Consider the following 23,519-nt stretch of genomic DNA (forward strand, 5'->3'; position numbering starts at 1 on the left):
TATATGAGATTGTTCGAGCCCCTGCGGGCGTGAATTTAAAGGAGGCTAAGGAAGACACTATTCAACTTAACACCAAGAAAAACACCATTTTGGTGGGCACCATGAGTGAAGAAAGAATGCATCGCTACCTGAAGATAAAAATACTTCAGGTTGATGAGGCAAAATAGGAAGTAAACGCCTACCTGTCAGCCCCCGAGGGTAGTGGCAAAGGAGTTATTCATGGGATCCCGGTGGATCACACGGAAGCACAGATTCTGGACAACCTGGATTGTTCAAGGAACCCCAAAATCAGAGGGGTCAGAAGAATGGAGAAGACATCGACCTCAGTTCTGATACTCTTCATCAATGAGAATGTGCCGTCTTGGATTTATTATGGAGGCGGGCTCCAAGTGCTTCCTTTACAAAAAGAAGTTTGAAGTGTGCAACGCATGCGGACATCTTGGGCACCACTCTGATGTGTGTCCGGACCCTGACGACGTCAAGTGCCGCGGCTGCGGTACGGTGAAGCCACCGGATGGACACGTGTGCGGTCCCAAATGTGCTCTTTGTGGAAAGGGACATGAACTGGGAAACAAGAAGTGTCGCGAGATCTACCGAACTCCGTACATCGTCAGGAAACACCAGTGGGAGCGGAAGCTCCAAGAAGAGGAGGCGAAGAAAACACCCCCGTCTGGGCGGAAAAGCCGCTCAAGAAGCCGAGAGGGCTTCCGGAGCCGCTCCGACTCCTTCCCTCGCCTCGATCTCCCGGGCCATTCCAGCTCCAGGGGCTGCTCCAGCGCCAGGGATCGCTCCGGCTCCGGGGTCCACTCCGGCTCCAGGGCAAGATCGTCGTCAAGGCCGAGGAATGAAGCCAACAAGCAAAGGGAGGTGAGCTGGGTAGATAAGGTCTCCTCAAAAAATACGGAGTCCGAGGAAATAGCCAAGATGAGAATTACAGTAGAGAAACTCATTCAAAGAGTAGATGACCTCGAAAAGAAAAACGCTATGCTAAAAAAGGAGAGGAAAGTAGCTAGCGCAGTCAAAACAGCTAACACGATTAGAGCCCACCAAACCGTTGAAAGCACTGTGGCGATGCAGGTAGATGACACCCGCTCCCGACCTCTAAAAAGGAAACCAGGCGCGGACGCGCCGCAAGAGACCACAATGGCAGATCCAGGCGAGCTGGGAGGCAAAGTTCGCAGCAGTCATCCAAGCCATCCAGGCGCTATCGGAAGAAAGCCAGAAACACAGGGATGAGTTGGTGAGCATTAATAACTGGCAGAGGGAAACAGAGAAGAACGTACATGGTAGTTGTCAGACGGCTGCGACCCTAATACCACTGGGTGATAATCCACAATTCAATCATGGCCAGTCACAATAAACACACGATTTGGCAGTGGAATTGCCGCGGGTACCGTCGCAAAAGGGCGGTCCTACAACAGCTCCTTCTTGGCAAAGACAAACCGGACGTAATCGCTTTACATGAAACTGCGGGGATGGAAAAATTATCGGGCTACATATCATTTAGTACAGATGATGGAAGATCCGGGGTAACCACCCTGATCAGGAGAAACTTGGCAGTCGTTAAGCATGACACGGAGGTTATCAACGTAGACCACGTCCTTGTTGAACTCATTCCAGCAAAAAAGAAAGAAGGCAGCCTCTTTGTTTATTTATTTATTTATTTATTTGTAAAATACCTTACAAGGCCCCTTCTTGGGGATTGAGTAAGGGGGGCATACAATCAAGTACATACAATTAACAACAATAACAAATGAAAACAGCAGCCAAGTGCACAGCCTAAAAGTCATGAAACATATTAGCTACATAAAGCTGCATATGATTACAATAAAAAGGAACAATATAAGTTAGTAACAACGTATAACACTGCAAGAAAAAGGCAAAGAAATAATACAGAGCAGTGAGTGTGATATTAATGGTTAACATTGGTTAAGCGAGTTCAGTGAGCTCTTGAATTTATCACGGTCAGTTTCCAAAACTATGTTGTCGGGGAGGTTGTTCCAGAGCCGAATGGCACGTGGAATTGCAGACGAGTTAAATGCTTCTGTTTCACCATAGATACGCGAGAAGCTATGATGATTGTATAATCTGTGCGACGTGTGCGATGGCGTTTCTAGGTGTAAGGAATGTTTGTTAGTGTGATGGGCGTATTTATGAAATAATGACAAAAGGGCTATGTCGCGACGATTACTTAGTAGCTGAAGTGATAGGTGAATCTTTATTTGAGTTACGCTAAAACGGTAGTTATAATTTCGGGAAATGAAACGTGCGGCTCTATTTTGGATTGATTCCAGCATGGTAATTAGGTAATTTTGATGGGGAGACCAGATTGCAGCGGCGAACTCAAGTCGAGGGCGAACAAATGTTTGATATGCCAGTTTGCGGATAAGTGGAGGTGAGTTCCGAAGGTTACGTCGCAGGTAACCCAGTGATCGAGAAGCACTGGCACAGATGGTAGTAATGTGGGAAGTCCAGGAGAGGTTCGTTGAAAGATTAACGCCTAGATATTTAAATGATGAGGTCCGAGATAATGGGACATTTTTAATACAGTAAGAATAGTCCAAGTTATTGCGTTTGCGGGTGAAGGACATCACTTTACATTTTGATGAGTTTAGAGTCATTAGCCAGGTGTCACACCAATTAGTGATTTCGTTAAGATCATTTTGGAGGATCAGGTGGTCATCGGAGGTGTTAATAGAACGATAGATAATGCAGTCGTAATCGCTTTACATGAAACTGCGGGGATGGAAAAATTATCGGGCTACATATCATTTAGTACAGATGATGGAAGATCCGGGGTAACCACCCTCATCAGGAGAAACTTGGCAGTCGTTAAGCACGACACGGAGGTTATCAACGTAGACCACGTCCTTGTTGAACTCATTCCAGCAAAAAAGAAAGAAGGCAGCCTCTTTGTTCTCAATATCTATAGCAGCGCGAAACAAAGGAAGGCCCGATTTGGACCTCTTCTCCAAAAAACTCTGCGTATTGCCAACAGGCAAGCTTTGGTAGTGGTGGGAGACTTTAACGCCCAACACTCTGCCTGGGGGTACAGAAAAGAAGGAGTTAAGGGAAGGGAACTCTGGCTGAATGCACAGCAAGAGGGGCTCACCTTAATGACCGACCCCCAAACCCCCACTAGGACGGGGAATAGTGTCAGCGTAGACACCTCACCCGACCTCACATTCGTCAAAAACGTGGGAGATGCAACCTGGGTTAATACCCAGGAAAACCTAGGTAGCGATCACTTTATTCTTGAAACAGTGGTGAGCGCAGGCCCTGCCAGGAGAAAAGGCAGCAACCAGCTAATTGTTGAATTGGATGCCTTTCGCGAAATAAGAAGCAAGACGGCAGTGAGTGAGATAAGGGATATTGATGAAAGGGCTAAGAAACTGGGCCAGGACGTTAAGAACGCAACCAAGGAGATAACGGAGGACTCTGCACTGGAGATAGCGGACAGCCACCTCCTCCATAAGTGGGAAGCTAAGCTAAGCATGGAAAAACAGCTCAGGAGGTAAAGGTGGAACCGCAATCTCAGGAGACGAATCGCTAGGCTAAATAAAAATATAGAAGATTACGCGCTCAAACTAACCAGGCAGAACTGGGAGTCCACCTGCGATAGGGTGGACGGAAATATAGACCTAGCTAGGACATGGAATCTACTCCGCTACCTGCTGGATACACAGGGCTGCAAAACAGTGCAGCGACAGAACCTTCAAAAAGTTCTTCACTTGTGCGAAGGTACTGAGGTAGATCTAATGAAGGACATACAGGAGAGATACATCGAGGACACTAGCAAGGAACCCCTACCTAACTAAGAAGGTGTAGGCAACTCCAGGCTAGACGAACCCATCAGCGAGGCAGAGGTCCGGGCGGAGATTGCCACGCTAAAAACCAAATCAGCTTCAGGCCCGGATGGAGTTAGCAATAAAATGATTCGCAATCTAGACGATAACTCTATAACTGCATTAACTAACTTTATGCAGAAGTGCTGGGAAGAGGGTAAACTACCAAATCAGTGGAAAACCGCTAAGGTGGTGATGATCCAAAAACCAGGCAAGAAACTCCAGATAGAGAACTTAAGGCCTATCTCTCTAACCTCTTGTGCCGGCAAGCTTTTGGAGCACGCTATTGAAACGCGGCTCAGTAACTACATGGAGGATAATGACCTCTATCCGCATTCGATGGTGGGCTTTAGGCCCACGCTCTCCACCCAGGACGTGATGCTGCAACTAAAACACCAAATCATCGATGCGGAAACGGGGGACGCAAAGGCAATCCTAGGGCTTGACCTAGCGAAGGCCTTGGATAACGTCACACATAAAGCCATTCTTGAGAACCTTCAGGACTTGAGAGTAGGCGAACGAACCTACAATTACATTAGGGACTTCTTGTCAGACCGAGAAGCAAAAATCCAGATTGGAGAATGCCAATCGGATGACATTAAATTAGGCAGCAAAGGGACCCCACAGGGCTCTGTGCTCTCGCCCTTTCTTTTCAATGTGGCCATGATCAATCTCCCTGAAAGACTGGAGGCTATTGAAGGACTAAACCACAGCATGTACGCTGGTGACATCACGTTGTGGATAGCTAGGGGCAGCGATGCCCAAATAAAGGAGACCCTCCAAAGGGCTATCCAGGCAGTGGAAGGTTACGTCGGACCTAGGGGACTTAAATGTTCACCGCAAAAATCGGAACTGCTTCTATACCAGCCGAAAGGCAGGGCCAGTAAGGAAGAACCGCAAATCTACCTCACAGCTGAGGGGATCCCCATTCCAAAAGTGGACAAAATCAGAGTTCTGGGACTTTCGATTCAGGCCAACATCTTTAATGGCGAAACAATAAGGAAACTAGACGGCTGCACACTGCAGACCATGAGGCTGATCCGCACGATTGCCAACAGGTGGTCCGGGATGAGAGAAGCGAATCTAGTTAGGCTAGTCCAGGCCTTTGTTATAGGTAGAATAGCTCATGTTGCTCCCTTCCTCAGTTTTAGGTCATTCGAGAAGAAGAAGATTGAGGGCATCATACGTAAAAGTATAAAACAGGCGCTGGGGCTTCCCATCCGCACTGCAAATGAAAAACTTTTAGCTCTAGGGCTCCACAACACTCTTGAGGATATTATTGAAGCAGTGAGGATCTCGCAGTATGAGAGACTTGCGGGAAGCCCTACGGGCAGGCAAATCCTAGCTAGGCTAGGCATAAACTATGAGGGGCAGGAAGGCATCAAAGTCGACCTGCCGCGAAGCGTGCGGAAACGACTAATAATCCCACCACTACCTCAAAACATGCACCCAATCCATCACAAGGAACGCAGAGAGAAACGGGCCGAGGCTCTTGAGAAGCGTTTTGAAAACTAGAAGGACGTGCTCTACGTTGATGCTGCAGACTATGGCAACGGCCGCATGGCCTTAGCTGTAGCGAGCGCTGAAACTAGATTGATAGCCAGTGGCACAGTTCTAACGGATTGCTCTCAGATTGGAGAAGAATCTGCCATAGCACTTGCAACTGCAAGTACTTCAGCCAAAATTATAGTCAGCGACTCTAAGGTTGCGGTGATGAACTTTGCCAGAGGCAGAATTTCTCCCGAGGCGAACAGAATCCTGCAGACCTGGAGAGATAGCAGGAAAATTGAAATAATCTGGGCACCTGCGCACGCCTCCCTCGCTGGGAACGAGGCGGCCCACGAATTAGCTCGAGGACTTACATTCCGAGCTGGTGGGCTAGCCGAAGGCTTCACGGGGTGGTACCGCTTAGTGTGTTACAGAGAGATCGCACAACACTACAGACTAGGGCGGGTTAAATATCCTCCGGCTGACATATCCTTAAACAAGAGCCAGGCCTCCACTTGGCGTCGCCTGCAAACCAACTCGTTTCCAAGACCGGTGTCGCGCAGCCTCTACTACCCGGGTCAGTACTCCAGCCAGTGTAAGCTATGTAAAGCCAGGGCTAATCTTAATCACGTTCTGTGGGAATGCCCACAGGCTCCTTCTGAGGGAAGAATAAAGTCTTTAGAACAATGGGAGACCTTATTACTCAGCTCCGATCGGGAGATTCAACTGAAGACCGTCCGACTGGCCGAAACCGCCGCTAGGGTCCAAGGACTCCTGGCCGTCGTCTAGGTGGGAAGGCTTAAAGCCTTCCCTACATCTGTTGGACAAATAATGTTTTACAATCCAATCTAAAACGGAGAAAAATTGTATATTTCGGCGACCTCGATTGAACAAGGCATATTTTGTTCCACACACAACATCGACGCAACAATGTTGCGACGTAACTTGTGGCACTCACAACCTGAAGAGAAGGATGAACTTGAGCAACAAAACAAGCCATTGAATATGCAATATAGTTTGTTTAGTCACCGCTCAAGTTACTCCTAGGGCTTTTATTACCCTAATGTTGCCGAGCTATCTGATACGATTATTGCAAACACGCAGGGTTTAATGAAATTAGTGGTTTATTGATATGTTGAGTTGCGTCTAACATCCATGCCACAAATGTCACAAAGCCCCCCTGCAGGCTGTTTCCAGCTAGTTCTCATCCTCTTCTGTGTGGTCGTGTCTGCGAACCAATGTTAAAAAAAAAACATTTACTTCATTTTGCCGGGCATCACAGTACTCTGCCCGAAATATCAATAAAACCCCTTAAACATACCGGAATGCCTTAATGGCATTTGTCTCACCAAGGTTAGCTTTCAGGCACCCCTCATCACGAGCTAATAACATCTCATTGAGGACTGAGGTCAAACAAGACCCGATGCACACAGCCTGAATGAACCACGTACTGGTCCTTTCTCAAGATGAAAGTCGACTGCTACGTGTTTTCCAATTAGGTTTCGGTATCATGACCTCGTACTCTAAAGTGAAAAGCTTTCTTTACCTTCAGCTTGCGCATGCAATTTTATCGTGGCCATGATGTGTAATTTAATAGAACGTGCCCAATTCAGCGCAAAAGGTAAAAATTGTAATGAGAAGCGTCCGTCATTCCAAAACCATATAATTTTATATGAGACCACGTGGTCACTCAAGCGCTCATATCGATTAGGCCTTCTCTGTTCAACTTACAGAAAGATAGATATACAGAGAATCGTATTTGATCTGACACATTTAACATTTCACAGCCTCCTTGACTTTACCACCGCGCACATACTTCTACTCACGTATTCTTTTAAATTACCGACATTCTTTCTGAGCGGATATATTGAAGATGACTTCTTCATTAAAACCAGTCTGCTTTACGCAGTGATGCTGAGTGAAAGTTAAGCTAACTTTTTATATGAGGCTATTAGGCACGTCAGGTTCAAGGCCTAACGCTAGCAGAAATTCTTTGAAATACAAAGCGGTGATACGAGCTGCCCTTGAGAACAACGAAAAGGCCGCGAGTCAGAACATGGCACTGCCCTACGACAAATAATGCAGTATAAAAAAGTAAAAAGCGTTGTCTCCATTTTGCATATCTATTTATTACCTAAAGGGTTTGAAGAACGTCTCCTGTTCCTCTGTTACTTTCCAGGAAATTACCAGTGTGCGAAAGGGAAAGGCCGATTATAAACGGGTTTCCGAAAAAATCTCTATACCCTGTGAGACATTTCACGGCTGCGCTAGGTGTCGGGTAGTGTGCTGGGTGTGTTAGGACAAAAAAAAGTTACTGTCCACCGAATGCACACCCAGATTGCCATTTCCATGCACTGGCATAACAATGGCACAGTCATTCAAGGTAGGGGTCCATGGTTTGGTCATCCGGGTGTGATCCCCAGGGTTGTGCAGCAATTCATGTGAATGAGAAAGCAGCGCCACTCCTGGCCTCCTCGCATTCCCGGAAACCGGGCTCAAATATCAGGCAGACCAACAATGGGTCAAAGAGGTGCCAAATTCACTCCGAAGTGCGTTCTATTTTCCGAGAATGTTTAGACTCTTGTGAGAGGTGGTACCGTGTGTGGAACTTTGTTGCTCAGACAAGCAGTGCCCTTGAGAGCAAGGGAGAAAACTGTACCGTGTCTGTGGCTTTGCTTCATTAAACTTATATTGTGTCTTTCTGCGGTCGTTCCCACTGGCGTTGATGCCGCCACGTGGTTTGTTCGTGAACCATATGCACCGAACACCGGCCCTCGGGCTTATACAATTAACATAAAGTATATTTGGTGAATTAAACAAGGCATCTTGTTAATGGTTAGGGAAAACCTTATTGACGGTGCTATGCAAGCAAAACTTAGATAAGAAAGGTAAAATAAACTTAGATACGAAAACATAAGATAATAATTGAGCTTTTTTAGATCTGAAAAAAGCGTTCGATACGTTAGATCATGAAATACTCCTTGAAAATTAGCGCGAACAGGATTCCGCGGGCCTTTCATAGATGTTTTTAAACACTACTTGAAAAATTGATATCAGGGCGTTCGAATTCAAAATATAGACAGCGAGTTAATACACATAAAGCATGGAGTCTCACAAGGATGCGTACTAGGCTACAGCTTATTAATTTATATGTGATTGATTTAGCCCATCTAGCGCTGCACTCAAAGTTATACCAATTTGCCGATCATACTGCTTTAATATTACTCCGTGAAAATTTTAATGAATGCATTACTTTGTTACATGAAGATCTATACAAAATAATGGCATGGTTTGAGAACCACTACATATTTGTGAACAAAAAAAAGTTAATCTGCTTTGACAACCCGTACCAAAAAGTGCAGTCAACTCAACATATATGCTTGCATAATGAACGCTGTATTAGGTGCTCTTGCCAAAGTACCCAGTATGCCGCAAAAATAAAGTACCTTGCTGTTATCGTCGATGAATATTTCTCATTTGTCGATCACATGCCGCATGTAGCTAGAAGACTCCGAGCATTATGTGGAGTCACGTACAAAATCAGATCAGTATGTGACTGTATGTGGCTAATAGAACTCGCATTTAAGGCTCTAGGTGAAACCATATTACGGTATGGCATTACGATCGACAGACTTGCTTCGCCATATAGGCTAAACGTGTTAAATACAATCATACGAAAAATAACAGATAACATAGCATGCGGAACAAACAGCAACTCCATCAGCCGCAGTGAGCTGATGGCAGAACATGGTATATTTGATGGTACACAACTTTTTCTTTTTCGGTAATACATAAGAAGCATTATTTTGATGAATCCTTTCAAACAAAAACGTAAAACCTCGCGATCTGCGCAAGACTGAGACATTCGTTCGGGCTAAAGCATTCACGAACTATGGTAAAATAACGAGATAATTATATGTACCGTTCTACTTTAATAAAATACCAGAAGTTCCCAAAGTATCGTCATTCAGGAAAATAAAAGATTTCGTACGTCGCACGGTTCTCACAAGTGACTGGGAATAATAGAAGAAAACCATGTGACAGGAGTTTTTCTGATGAACTTTCGCTAACAATTGTATAAAACAGACTATGTGTTGTGTTCTTTCTATGTGTATTGTGTTCTTTTGAATTTCTAATATGACTGGTAACTGCTATTATTCCAAAACGTTTACAACTGTATGGGATAAAATACCGGGTTGCGCCGTACATATACTATGCTGCTGTAATATGGGCAGGAACAAATACTAGAAATTAGCCGAACGATTGGGGAAGAGGGAGAGGAAATGGTAGGGAGGAGGGAGGAGGGAGGGAAATTCTGTACATGTATTATGCCTTGTTTAAGGTAAATACACAGGGGCCCGCATAAAAGCATCGATGCTTTTGCGGACGACAGGTTACTGTTTGTGGCACAAATAGGAAATTTAATTCTGCTATTGTACTATTTATTTCTTTATTTTCGCTCTTCATATTGTTTCTTCTGATCTTAGAGCACAAGACTGTGTCATTCGGCCCATATCACTGCCCAGTCCCACTCAAAAGCATCATTGATTTGTCAGGCTTTCAGTATATTTGATTGTATGTCTTATGTTCTAATAAAGGAAGAAAGAAAGAAAAAAAAGAAAGAAAGAAAGGAACTTAAGCCACGTGGTTAGTTTGTCAAATATGTGTCTATCTGTCTAATAATTACGAGCTTCAAAGCAATTTTTCTTGTTACGTTCTTGTCACGTTATGTTTCTTGAATTTGTTTTCTTGTGACGTTAGGAAATTCCCAGGATGCGGAAATGAACGCCTGAATTGAAGTGAGCTTTCGAAGAATCAATAATTTCTTGACGATATGTCACCAGTGGGACACAGTCGTGTGGCGGCGTGCAATACGGATTGGCTTGAACAATAAATTACGATGCGCTGAATACGCGCCTGGCTTGCTCCTTCTGTTCACAGGAACAACAATGACAGGGTCATTCCTGTTGGCGTTTTCATGCACGGCTCGCCCAGAAGTTATCATGAGGGGTGAGCAGCGTTTTGTGTGAATAAGGAAGTAGCAGTGCCCTATGCGTTCTCTCATTCCGTAAAACATGGCATGCATATCGGTCAAACCAACAAGACGGCAAATAATTTGGTGAGCTCCATCCAAATTCCTTTCATTAGCGGGAAATATTTAGCGCCTCTAATTGTGGCAGCGGAGTATGTCACTTTGTAGGGCAGATAGAGAGATAACTTTGAAAACAGTGTTAATGTCAATCAGGGTTGTGGGTATGTGACCAGAAACAAAGAAAAATCGCATACTGCTTCGGTTGTCACCAAAGGCGATGACGTCGGCAGGTGGTTTCTTTTTGAACCAGCGAACCTTCTGAATTACTGGCGATTGCCGCATGTTGAGGCACTGACAACTTGGCTCTATGGATGCATTTCCAAATAAGTAAAGCCTTGAGATATTTAGTGAAAAAAGATACTTGTTTTAAGTAGCAGTAGTAGAGCAAAACGCAAAAAATAATGCCAAGAGAAAGCATGGAAGCACGTCATGCAGTGGCCGACTTAGTGACCACGGAAATGGGACAAGGCGACGGCGTAGCTGTTGGCGGCTGCCTCCAGCCAACATCAGCGGGCTGTTTTCTGAAGCATAGCGAGAAGACCTAGGCAGGCAGGCGGTAACGAATATGCCCCATAACGCGAAAAAATAAATAAAGAGCCAGCGAGAGATGCTTCCTAGTAGAAGCAGGCAAAAGCTAGACCGTCGTCGTCTCCCATTTTCGCACACACCAAGACCGTTACGAAGTGGCGCAATTTCTCCGAAGTATTTCTTCTTTTTTTTCTGAGGAATGCAAAGAAATATACTAGAGTTGTGTAAAAGTAAACTTTTTTGGATGTGAATCGAAATGCCAAAGGCATACTCATATATATTTATACCATAAATATTTATTAAGTTGTACTTATGCCAAGCCTGTGTTGATTATTGCCAAGCGACAGCGTTCGACAGAGTTCTCCTGTGATAAAACCCGTTGAATGACACCTGTACATCTATCTTTATGGCCATGTATTGGGTGTGGGGGAACAGCAAAGAGAAGCTTCCTAAATTATTGCAAAGGGGAGCTACCCTTCTAGAAAGTAATTTTATCTGCCACGTGTATTGGACACCCCTTATTTGGACATATCTTAATCGAAAGCCAGTTTCAATAGGGGGCGTCAAAGTCAACCTCAAATAGTAGAACCTCAATTTAGCACTGCTTATTTTCTTCCATACGTAACACCGACGCAAACATTCTGCCACTGAACTTGCGCTAGTCATTGCCTGAAAAAAAAAACGATGAATTTATGTAACAAAACTAGCCCTTGAAATTACAAGATCATTTTCTTTAGTAGACGGTCAGCTTATTCCTAGGGCTTGTATTACCTTGATGTTGCCGAGCTATCTGATATAATTATTGTGAACAAGCCGAATATAATTAAATGAATGGCTTATCGACATTGTGCATAACCGCGTCTTCCGCCCATGTCACAAATGTCAGAAATCAACTGCTGGAGGCTTTTTCCAGCTAGCTCTCTTCCACTTATCTGTTTGTGTTTGCGTGTGTAAACCAGAAAGAACAGACGCCGACCAAGAAAATTTTCAAGAATATTACATGTTAACGGGTTTGCCAATGCTGAGTGCTGAATACTCGGTGCAACCTACGACTGCATTTCCATCAATGAAAACAGCCATTTCGAAAGGCACCTAGAGTAACGCGTGTGTAATGTCAAAATGCGGAAAGCCATTTCCTGTACAATTGCGGAGCACAGTTTATTGCCTGGCCATGACAGCAATCCCTGGCACAAGGCTTTCGTGATCGCAAAAAAAAATTGTTGCAACGATTTATTTCCCGATATTTATATCAAGACTGCGCAAACCGCAATGATTTACAGTACGGGTTGAAAACATGCTCAGTGGTTCAAGTAACGAATAATTATTTTTAGTTTGCGGTCCCCATTCATCTTTTCTTAACTATTCTAATAAGAAAAACGGCACAGTTTTTGTGCCGAAAGCTTCAGTAATAGAGATGCGCCTTATTCAAAAATTGCTTGTAGTGTATTTCACAGCATCGCGTTTGTTTTTGTTCAATGTTGTTCAGGTGTTGTGAAACTCGCCACCATTTCCAGCAGCGAAATACGAGTGTGACGTGAATAAGAATGGGACAAAGTGGGATTTTCATTCGCGTAAGCAACATACTCAAACATTATTCTGCTCCACGTGTCAACATGGAAGAAAAGAGCGACTCTGGAGACTTATCAGATCTTTGTTGATATGCTTTATTGCGCTCTCCCTGGTCAAGAAATAGCGGAAGACTCTGGCAGGGAGGTGATCGCGCCGAAAAAGACAAGTGAAACGTTGTAATAGACAAGTTACAAATGAATATTGCTGATCTTTTCTGTTCTGAGGAATGCAGGGAAGACGAACAAACATTAGATGGAAAACAAAATACGGAGACAGACCGATTGACTGAGGCCTAAGTGTCGGATTTGATTGGAGAGGCAATTCACAGAAGTTAAGGATAGACATCATGCAAAAATTCTGCCGAAAATGCGCAATAAAGATGATTTCTAACGAAAATAATTTAGACCGCAGCCTAGCAGAACAACATTGTTCATCAAAACCGTGAGCTGAGCGAGTCGTTGTGGTTCCATCCTAACGAAAAACTGCACGAGGAAGACGTGGACGTGAGATGTTTGTCGTTTCCTCCTTGTCCACGTCTTTGTCGTGCAGTTTTTTTAAAAGAAGGTATTGTCCCCACGCAGTGGGTACGCCTTACGACCCCACGACCCTGCACACCCCACTATTTTGGTACGCGCTCACAAAGGTTATTGAATCGCAGCCGTGCATTTAGTCTTGGTGGCTACGTTCTGGGTGTGGAGGAACTACGAGATCAGGAAATAATAGCAAGAGGCAACTCGCTCTCTTCACAGGAAAGTTCTCTGCCTCATAAAGTAGACACAGGTGATTTTGGACCCTTCTTAACAACAGGCACTTTTCATGGAACTCGTAAAATACCTCGCCCCTTCCCAAAAGTGTTTCTTCCTGGTGCGAAATAAATAATTCTACAAATCTACTGAGCTGCTCGTCGCTATGGTACATGTCAATGTGTAAGTGCTCCAACGGGAAACCTTTCTACATATTGATGCAAAGCAGTGTGCCTTTCTTTTAATATTGTGTGTGAACGTATACGAGGCGTTTCTGTGAAGTGTCTAGGCCATGATGAAAGCGTGGCTGCTTACGTTCTTTGCGACCCGCCGTATTTGCTCAGTGGCTATGGTGTTGGGCTACTGAGCACGAGGTCGCGGGACCGATTTCCGGCCCCGGCGGCCGCATTTTGATGGGGGCGAAATGCGAAAACACCCGTGTAATTAGATTTAGATGCACGTTAAAGAACCCCAGTTGGTCGAAATTTCCGGAGTCCTCCACTACGGTGTGCCTCATAATCAGAAAGTGGTTTTCGCACGTAAAACGCCATAATTTTTGTTGAGAGAAAGTAGAGGCAAGTTTTCATATGAGGCTGTTATGCATATATGGTTCAAGGGCTAACGTCAGCAGAAAATCGTGGAAATACAACACGGCTATAGACGCGGCACTTTTAAAATGCGAAAAGGCCACTTATCAAAATACGGCACCGGCCTACGACAAAAAGGGCCGTGTAAAAGCTTTGTCTATATTTTGCACATCCATGTCCTTTCTCGTTCGTTACTTATCAGGAAGTTGCGGGTGTGCGAAACCAGAATTCAGACAGCCAACGTGTTTTTGAAAAGCCTATATTCTGTGGAAGATAATGCACGGCTGCGCTAGGTGTTGGGTAGTTTTAGAGGACGCGTCAGCGCAAAAAATATGCGAACTGCCGCAATCGTAGTAAGCGAAGCTTTCTGTGCAGCTTGCTTTGATTGGCCATAATTAGCGGTGATGTTGACGGCGAGTGTGTAATTTCTTGAGAGTTTAGTCCAATATGAGACTTGATGCTAAACGTTGCCTTGGACGCACCACTGCGGTTTGTCTGCATAGTGCACAGAACACAGGGCTACGCGTTCGCTTGAGGTGTGGTTGTGCGCCGTTCATTGTGCGCCATGTTGTGCGCCATTGAACACCTGAGATTCTTTAACGTGCAGACAATGCACGCCAAACGATCCACTTTGCGTCTCCCCCCCCGTTCGAAACACAGCCATCGCGGCTGAGAATCGATCCCGCGACCTCGTGCATAAAGCACCGTATAATGCCGCTTTGCATCTGCACACCCTGCGTCAGTTGTACGCTTGAAATTTTTTATGGTGTTTCTTTTTGAGAAATAAAAGAAATGTACTGCACCGTACCTTGAGCACAAATTTATACCGTTTGCCTGCAAGCGCAGTCGTGTCTATAGTAGTAGCGTTTCCTTGCCATCGCAGATTCACCTTTTCGCAACGCCTCACCCTACCACACCCCTCACAACGTTCCCTTTGTATGGAAACAGCAAGCGAAGAGTGGGAAGCCTGTTAATCGTTTCGCGACTGTGGCTGTTTTACCCATGCTGTGCCTCCTCTGCCCCACCTCTCTGCCATTTTATCAAGATTCCCTCTGGACGCGCACGTTCGTAGAAAAGTAAGTGCAACAATTTCTGCAATGCTTTTGCAGGTGTCACGGATAATTACAGCTGTCAAGAGGGTAATGCTGCAACGGCCAGGAAGCTCCAGAGGGCCTTGTCAACATTCGAGGCTTTGCAAAGGCCCAAACAAATTTCTCGCGTGACCTTTATTCTCGGCCGCACTCCTGGCATGTATACTCACACTCTGTATCCCCCCCCCCTTACACACACACAACGCTGTATGCCAAGCAGCAGCAGTAGAGTGGTAAAGTCGAAAGAAGAAGCAAAGAAAGCTTCCCTTAAAAATAAGCAATTTACTGTGCACTGCTCGCCCAGCTTGTGATATCGATTCAAGGGCACGACAATGATATAATCATCCCAGAGAGAGTGTCAATGCTTTGGTCGCCGGGGTATTCTCACGAGTTATTAGCAGCATATCGTTAAAATAAGCGGAGGCACTCATGCCCTCCTAGCATTCAGACAAACCTGGCTTGGATATTGGTGTGACCAACGATGGGCCAATGTAAAAGAAAGTTCAACTCTAAGGGCATTCTATTTTCCGTGAATGTTTAGGCACCTTTGAAGGGTGGTACCTGTGTGTGCTCCTTTGTTTCTCAGACAAATAGAGCCCCTGGGAGCAGGGAGAAAATAAAACTTCACTATGGTGTTGACACTTGCGATGAGAGATTGCATTCCTCTGCGGCCATTGCCATTGACGTTGATGTCGCCACGTGCTTTGTTCATTAACCATGCACTAGACATCAGCTTGTATCTTATACTCTTCACCAATAATATATTTGGGAATTCAATGAGGCGTCTTATTTTGGTTGCAGAAAAATGTTCTTTATAATGCTTGTACAAGATTCAAAATGCTTAGGTCACTACGGCCTTTGTAATGACTAACGGAAGTGCTCCAGAAGGTAACCAGGCCGTTTTAAGAGGGCCGTGTATTTCTCCTGCACGAAATGGAAGTCTATACCAACCACTGAGATAAAATTTATTGCCACGTCGAGTTATCCAAAGAAGCAGACGTTTTCAAACGTGTCGTTTCTTTTCAGTCATTTGGAACTCTTGAAGCATCTGGTCAAAAGAAGCAGGTTTGCTGAATATTAGGCTATGATCTTGTGCAAATTCCCAGAATAGCGATCTCTTCTTTCAAACTGCCAAACAAATTACGACTAAATTATAATATGAACTTATTTTTCATAAAAACCAACTTTTGAAATTGTAGATAAATATTTTACCGATAAATAAATACCGCCCCGATGGGAGCCACAAGTTCAACCATCACATCACTCCTGCCATGAACGAAAACGTCATCTGTAGTTAAAGTTCAACAATGACGACGGAGCGTAGTCTGTAGTTTTAAATAGGCGAATAATTTTACAATGAAAACATTGTATCGATTTGTTTGTTGTTGAAATCGGGAAGCACACAACTATCGATATATTGTTATGTCCGTAACACACCTTTAAGGTCGCGCATGATCAGTTATTCTTAAGTGAACACATCGTCTGAAATTCCGAAAATATAACATCAATTGGAATGACCTTTTGGTATATCAACAAAAAAGGAAGTATAGGAATTGTAGGGAGGGCAAGAACAACTCCCTAAAAACGCACACCCTATGATGAAACGTCCGGACAAAGTTATCCTGCTTTTTATGCCACAAAAATATACTTATGAATGTAAGACAGCGAAATGAGAGACAAGGCACCACTATTACCTTGTTTAGATGAGAACCAAGTCATTAGGAGTCTGTTACTCTGGTAGAAAGGTAGACAAAAACCCGGGGCACTACGCCCAACAAAGTAAAATTTAAAAGAAAAGAAGGCTTTTCGGCTCCCACACCAGAGCCTTGCTCTCAGGTAAAATAAACACAGTTGTTCGAGCAGCTCGTTTAAATAGTCTTGTACACGTGAGGCAGGCAGCGCGCATAAACTGACGGCAGGTTGCCATCGCTCCTGCTCAGAGTGTGTGGCGTAGTCTAAATCATGAGCTACTCTAAGCAAACGCATCGAGATAGCCCTTTTTCCCTGGCCTGTCACGTTCCTTCCTCCAGGCAACTGCGTGGCCGCTTGAAGCGGCCTGCCAAAGCACTCGATTTCACATTTTCTTTTCTCGCGTCATAATTGTGCTGTTAAAGTCGCCTTTCAAAGTCACCAGTTTTGCCAACATGCATGCCAACATGTCCCTTGTTTTTGTCTACCTCTTCACCATGTTCCATCCTGACCAGACGGCCTACCGTCAAACACTGAACTTCAGTATGTTACCCCAAATACGTGAGCATTCTCTCTTTATTCTTTTCATGTACCTTTGCTTATAAAATAAATTCCCCAATAAGGAAAAGTGGCGGAAAAGTATCGAATTTAACACCAAACACATGGTCATAGAAGGTGAAGGACATAAACACAAGGTGACGCAAGCAATTTCCTCACTCGTGGTCAGCATTATTATGTACTATAATATGTTTGCGGGAAGCTCGCTAGCTTTTCTTTGTTGCGAGCGTCTTCACAATAGGGAAAGCAAGGCTGATACGAGCTCCCCGAAGTGGCATTTTATGCTCCCAACATTCTTGTGCTATATGAACATGTGTGTGATCAGAATAGTTTCTTAACCTACATTAATCAACACGAGAAAATATAAGCATTCGTATTTATGTAGCTATTTAATTCGGAGCATATGAAAAAGCAGTCATTTTTCAATATTTTCTGAATGATATGAGCTCTAGCACGAAGCAATCAATATAAGTGAGCAGGATGTGTCACATAAGCATTCATTTCGTGCAAACAGTAAAGACGTTCCAGCATGTTTCAGTTCACCCTCTCCCCACCCGCTTTCACCGGTTGTGTGGCCCGCAATTACACACTGAACCACGTGACCAAATTTGAACCACGCACTGCACACTGTCAGAGCCAATCAGCCAACGTCTTGAAGCCCCATCCCGCTTATTCCTTCTCTCTCACTTGTGCTCTCAAGGTGCTCCGCCGAGTGTCTTGCAAGCTATAAAAGCTACTCCGACCTTCTCGAGCTGTAGTTTCACGACTCAGAGGTTTCCAAGCCAAGTTAGCTGTATTCGCTGTTCTCAATCTCTTCGCTATAACCCTGGATTCCCACCGCGTCTCCGAAGCCATCAACGTGACACCCAACAACGTCTGATCAGCCGAGACCAGCGCGTGAAGCCCTTCGCAGCCACATCCACGTTCAAGCACAAGCCTACACTCATGCAGCGTGTGGAGGGATCAAAGTCAAGGCGCATCCACGACCAGGTCGACCTCGGAAGTCAAGGCAGGCATCCAACATCTGACTTTGCGGCATGCGTCCCCTCGGCGAATCGCCCTGCGCTCTCCTCAGAGCAGAATGCGGCTGACAGAGACGGCGGCAAGCGGCATGGAACCAAATTCCAGCAGGATTTCGCGAAACGTTTATTCGCCCGCACGAAGCACGACCGGGCTACTCACGGCGATGTCATCCGAGAGTGCAACGACATGCAGATGAGTGCAGGATTGGAGATTCCAGTAACATCGGCAAACGGCTATGCAGGCTGCTCAGAAAAGAACCCTTCTGGAAGGAACGCTGACACCCGTCACGCAGGCAAGCCTTTGTGGAATTTCGATTTTCGCTACGTATGCAAGCAGAGCCCTTCCCCAATTACTTACGTGCTGAGAGCATTTGAGCGCTTCTTCCTGAACAATAGACGCATCTCGTTTGTGGAGCCTCTGCCGACAACACTCGTCTGCGCCATCTGCGGCGTGCTTCCCGTCAAGATCATCCCGTTTCGATGTGGCCACGCCGTGTCTTTGGTGTGCCAGTGGGTCGCCTACGGGAACGACGGCAAGGTACACCAGGACAACAGTGACCTGTGTATGTTCCGCAGTAGAGCGTGCCCCAAGGATGGTGTCCCGTTCACCGATCCTAACCTCACGATTGTGTCCTGCCCGAAGGCCGTCTACAGCCAATTAGTGTATTGCGTGAACGGAGTGTACGGCTGCCAGTTCAACGTCCAACTCGGACATCTGAAAACCCACTGCTTGGAGGAATGCCGCTTCAACCCGACGACCTGTCGTCGATGCGGAATCGACGAGATCCCGGCGTGCAGGATGGAGCAGCATTCTCTGGTCTGTGCAGTTGGCACTCTGCGTAATCTGACAGGTGACGGACAAAGCAGTTGTCACTACAGGAAAAATGTGTTTTCTGCGGCACTCAACGCCTCTGTAACAGTGTTCTCCAAGTACTTGCGGTAATCTGCGAATAAATGAAAAATGTTCTTTTGCATTTACTCGGCTTGAGTCATGATTGAACGCATGTTCTGGTCGCCGACGTCGGTTTGCACTCGTACATGCCGTGAGTTTGCAATGGCGCATGGTACACATTAAATCAGGTTGTTACAGGCAACATGATATTGTGAGTACGCGCATCTTATATTTTTTTATATTTATCGTAAAATGGGGAGGATGTCAAAAAGCACAGATCCATTTTCTAAGATTTGATGCAGTGACAGGTATTGCAACGATGGTGGTCTCTAATGAGATTCCCGTGTCTTTCAGTAATGGCGATGACCTACGGTGTCGCAGCAAATTAGGTTTAGCTACATCTATTACGCTATACAGTTTCCTTATTTTGTGTACGTTCTTTCTGCACAGTAAAATCTACCTTTGTACACTGCACTGCGCAATGAAATAAAACGAAAATTTTCTTGATGGTAAAGCTAGCTAATTTCACACAAGCCAAATATGTAAATTGTTCGCTGGTCTCAACTTTGCCCTTACTTTCGAAATTCGTCGAAATGTGACTGCCATGGTTGGCATCACAACATGGAGAAACACCAGAGCCGCACAGCTATACGGTGAGGTGGGCAAAAGCTTTAATTTGATGCGCGGCCACTTCCGAGGTGTCGTCTCCACTATGCGGTGCCTTAATTCGGCTTTGCGTGTACATGCCCTGCCTCAGTTGCCAGCTTAGCACATTTGCCCGGCCTTTGTCTTTCAGAAATACAAAAAAGCCCACCCGCCATTTCAATTTAATATTTTTTTTTTCAGTTTGTCCACATCTTCTGCCGTGTCTAGTAGTACCGTTTTCTTGCCTAATTAGGCCGGCTTTTTCTTTTCTCCCGCTAAGAAGGAATGAAATTATGGGGTTTAACGTGCCAAAATGACTTTCTGATTATAAGGCACGCCGTATTGGAGGATTCCGGAAATTTCGACCACCTGGGTTTCCTTACCGTGCAGCTAAACCTAATTACACGGGTGTTTGCGGCCGGGATTGGATCCCGGCTGCGGGATTACGGTGTGTTATAATGTATCATAATATTATTATAATGTGCAATATCATAATATCATGATAATGGGTCCTGATCAATTGTGATTATGGTACATGCATAAATCTGTGGCTTTCCTGGTGTAAATCTGAGTTAAAGTTCCGGGCTTTTCTTGTGTGTTTCCTTCTCCTTCCGTTGTCGTTCGCGCGGTTACATAATGCGCTCCAGTAAAATTTCGTCAGGGTCTAATAGGGGTTACGGCGCGCTGCCTTTTGTTCAGCATATACCAAGAGTACCTTAGGGGCGTAATGAAAGCAAAGTATAATTGTTGTTCTGTTAAAAAAAAAAAGGATCGCAATCCCTTGTCCTTGTCCTCAAGGAAAGTGACGTCATCACGTTCTTTGTTCGTGATAGAAGGTGGAGAACGACGACATGGCCCTTTTCACCTTTTGCCCATTTTTTGTGTTGCACGGTTGCACGCAGAAATAGAAAAATTTATACTGCGAAGCTCCCCCCGTTCATACCCCCCAAACACAGCTCTGCAAATATATATATATATATATATATATATATATATATATATATATATTATATCAAACAACGTGTTCCCTTCAGCGCTCTTCTCGATAATGCCTTCATTGGTTCCATTTATAAAAATATGGATGTAAATCTGATCCATTTGTCCTGGCATTTAATATTTCCTAGTCTCCTTGATCTTACCACGTGCACGTACTTACATTCACGTATTTTTTATATACCTACACCCTTTATAGGCGAGTAAATATAAAAAGGTTTGCTGAAAGACGTCTTCATCAGAACAACTCTGCTTTACGCAGTTAGGCTAAGAGAAAGTTGAGATAACATTTCATATTTGGCTGTCAGGCGCTGAAAGATCAAGGGCTAACGCCAACAGAAATTGTTGGAAATACAACGCGGCTATAAACGCTACACTTGTAAAATGTAAAAAGACCCCGGATCAGAATACGGCACCAGCCTACAGCTAAAAGTGCAGGGAAAAAATGTAAAAAGCTTTGCCTGTATTTTGCACATCTAGGTCCCTTCTCGTTGTTACTTATCAGGGAATTGCGCGTGTGCTAAAGCGAAATTCAGACTGGCAATGGGTTTTCGAAAAGCCAATATTCTTTGGAAGATAATGCACGGCCGCGCTGGGTGTTGGTATAGTTGTAGAGGACGCGTTAGGGCAAAAATATGCGCATCCCATGTACTGTGGGAATCGTAGTAAGCGAAGCTTTCTATGCTGTTTCCTTTGATTGACCATAATTAATGGTGATGTTGACGGCGAGTGTGTAATTTCATCAGCGTTTACTTCACTACGAGAGGGGTGAGTTGATGTTAAACGTTGCCTTGGACGCACCACTGCTGTTTGTCTGCGTAGTGCACAGAACACACTGGGCGGCGCATTTGCTTGAGGCATTCTTGTGCGCCATTGGCCGCATCGTGCAGCACATCGCAGCGTGACACAAGGGTTACTATTATATTGCAGTAAAGTTTAATTTTGCGGTACTGTAATTAAATTTGAATTGTCGTGCCAGAAGAACGACCTCATAATATGGCACGCCATAGTGGTGGATTCCGGATTATTGTGACACCCTGCTGTTTTTTACCGTGCACCTAAATCTAAGTGCACTCGCGTTCTTGTATTTCGCTCCCGTTGAAACGCGGCTGCTGCGGTCGCGATTGAACCCACGAACTCGAGCGATGCCATAGCCGTCAAGCAACCGCCGCTGCCACAGAACTGTTGATCCGACGTGCGACCGCTTCCTTAGTGTGACCTGATTGATTTATGATAGATTGTAGAGTTTTACCTTCCAAAACCACGATTTCATTATGAAGTACGCCGTAGTTGAGAACTCAGAATAATTTCGACCTTCTGGGATTCTTCAACGTGCACCCAATGCACGTCACACATTCCATTTGCAAGAGAGAGAGAGAGAGAGAGAGAGAGAGAGAGAGAGATAGCAAATGATAAATGAAAGGCAGGGAGGTTAACCAGAACTGACCCCAGTTGGCTACTCTAGACTGGGGAAAGAGAAAAGGGACAGAAGAAGAAGGGAAAGACCACTTGGGCATCGTTCGGTCACTGAGTCCGGATCACAGACGCTGTCTCCATCCGGCAGCTTTCAAATATCGCAGCTGCGCTTTCGTGGCCTCTTGTAGCTGCGATATGCGAGGCCATGGTCCCAAGATCTTGTTCAAGGTGAATGGTTTTCTATCTAACTGGTTGAGAGCTGCGCAGATGTAATGTCTTCCATTTCCAAAAGATGTGGCGTAGCACAGTAGATGTCCTATAGTGTCCTCGACACCGCAGGCATTGCACTCGGCACTGTCAGCCATTCCAATCAAAAACGTATATGCATTAGTGAATGCGACGTCCAAGCGTAAGTGCCACAGCACTGCTTCCTCATTACGCGGAAGCTGTGGTAACAATCGCAGTTGCATAGATGGATCTAGGGAACGCAATCGATGAGGATAGCAATAGGGACTTGTTGGCACGGCATATCTTATTTTGTTATAGCGCAAGCTTGACAAGGACAACAGAAGGCACATCTGACACACAGAGCGCTGTTGATCGGTGTTGGGTGAATTCAGGTGTGTGCCACTTCTCCAATGTCATACGGTGCACAAGTTGGCTTAAGTGTTGGGCTGCATCAGGCCGCCATAAATGGGCAGAAAAAAGGGTTGCTCCTTCGTATGCTTTCCTAGCAGCTTCGACAGTGAGGTCATTGCCGGAGATACCGCAATGAGCAGGCAGCCACTGAAACACTAGGTCGTGTCCTTTCGTGATCACGTGATGGTGTGTTTCTCGTATCTCATACATGAGTTGTTCACAGGACCCGCGACGAAGAGATGACAGAAGACATTGTAAGGCCCACTTCGAATCGCAGAATATTGCCCACCGATTAGCCGGTTGGTTGTTAATATAATCCACGGCACCTCGGAGGGCAACAGGCTCCGAACCAGTCGTTGTTGTCAAGTGAGAAATCTTGTATCGGATGCTTAATGATCGTGATGGTATAACCACTGCGCCGGTGGAGCTGGTCCGAGTGGAAGAGCCACCAGTATATGTGTGCGCTCGGTCAGAGTAGAAAGTATGCAAACAATGCAGAGTTGGTTGCTTCAAGGCCAAGGTAGGCAGGTCGGTCTTCTTTCTCATCCCTGGAACCGTAAGACGCGCTTGAGGTTGTTTAAGCACCACAAAGCTGAGCTTCACCGTGTTGAGGGTGTGAAGCCCGATGGATGTTGACTTCACGCAACCGAGGACGAATATAGAACCGGCGGAGGCTGCAATATGGCCAATGTTCTGGTTAACAAGTGCAATATGCGGGCAAG

General features: G+C 45.2%; 1 protein-coding gene across 1 annotated transcript in view; it reads left to right on the forward strand.

Annotated features, from left to right (window-relative positions):
* LOC142558388 (uncharacterized) overlaps positions 1 to 23,519 on the forward strand; it is an 85,353-nt gene that overhangs the window by 36,595 nt on the left and 25,239 nt on the right. The gene's annotated exons all lie outside the window — the stretch shown is intronic.

The sequence above is a fragment of the Dermacentor variabilis genome, chromosome 9 (genome assembly GCF_050947875.1).
Source record: "Dermacentor variabilis isolate Ectoservices chromosome 9, ASM5094787v1, whole genome shotgun sequence".
Classification (NCBI taxonomy): domain Eukaryota; kingdom Metazoa; phylum Arthropoda; class Arachnida; order Ixodida; family Ixodidae; genus Dermacentor; species Dermacentor variabilis.